Source organism: Silene latifolia, chromosome 2, assembly GCF_048544455.1.
Source record: "Silene latifolia isolate original U9 population chromosome 2, ASM4854445v1, whole genome shotgun sequence".
Classification (NCBI taxonomy): domain Eukaryota; kingdom Viridiplantae; phylum Streptophyta; class Magnoliopsida; order Caryophyllales; family Caryophyllaceae; genus Silene; species Silene latifolia.
This window is the reverse complement of record NC_133527.1, coordinates 117,323,335-117,324,573: the sequence shown is the minus strand read 5'-3', so window position 1 is coordinate 117,324,573 and position 1,239 is coordinate 117,323,335.

Here is a 1,239-nt window from a genome sequence, read left to right as displayed (position 1 = left end):
CCAAAAGGGTGGACTCAGCCGAGGCGAGGAGGCTGATCGGCTGTAACCTAGCGGCAGGTGCTGCCAGCGTTCCCGGGTTGGTGCCGAGTTCTTACGTCAGGGACTACTTTGCGGGTAGGACTGAACGATCATAGATCCTAATTAGACACTCTAATTAAATGTCAAATTATCTCATAACTTGAGTTTATGTGATCTATGTAGCATGCATGCAATATAAAAGCATATTAATATAAAAGAAGAGGGGAACAATTTTCCTTACATTGAGAAATGGTAGTATTTGGGCACAACCAAGATCACCCATTTTGGTTGTTCTTGAGCTTAAAATAAATGGCAAGATCCTCCATCTTCAAGTGTCCAAAATAGAACACCTCCTTTCTTAAGCACCCAAGAACTTACCCAACAACCTTACTAATATTAACAAGATATTAATAAGATTACCCTTGATAATATGTAAATATTACTAACAATCTTAGTAATAATTTTTTTTACAAACATCTTAGTAAATTATGCGTTTTAGAGAGAAAGACCAACAAGCTTTTCACTTGCAAATACACAAAATGACGTAGTGTGTAAAAAATGAGCAATTGTTGGTCCATAAAGAGGAGGAAAACCGGGTGGAAGTTGGTGGAGTGAGGGAGTGTACTTGCTTTATTTTTGTCCAATCTTATATCACATGCAAATGATCATAAGATGACTTATGGAAGAAACAACAAGCAAAGTGAAATGATTATGTCTATAATCATCTACTACACTCCATTTACACGGTCCAATGTCCCATTTACGGATCCATTTTGGTTCTTATATTTGTTGCACAAATATGTGTAAATTTTATTTAAACATCGTATCATGTTTAAATGTTTCCAATTAAATTTGTCTAAATCACTCCGTAAATATACGTGTACCACTACACATATATTTTACGTACCAATACTAATCACATTAGTCAATTAGTACCAATCTTAACAATTAACTGCTTAATTATTAATTCCCGCCTCAAAAATTTATTATTCAATTATCGCATAATTAAATAATAATTTCCGCGCCTTGAGTTTACAAATCTCTCTAAAATAATTTAATCGACTAACTCTTTGTCTATTTATCAAGGGACTAATTTAAACTGTATCTCATACAATTAATTAGCTTTCGTGTTGGGGCTCAGTCCTTTAGGTGTGACTGAAAGGGATCAGCTGAACACCGCCGTCTCACGACAGTAACGTCAAACCCTAGTTGGCCAACTGT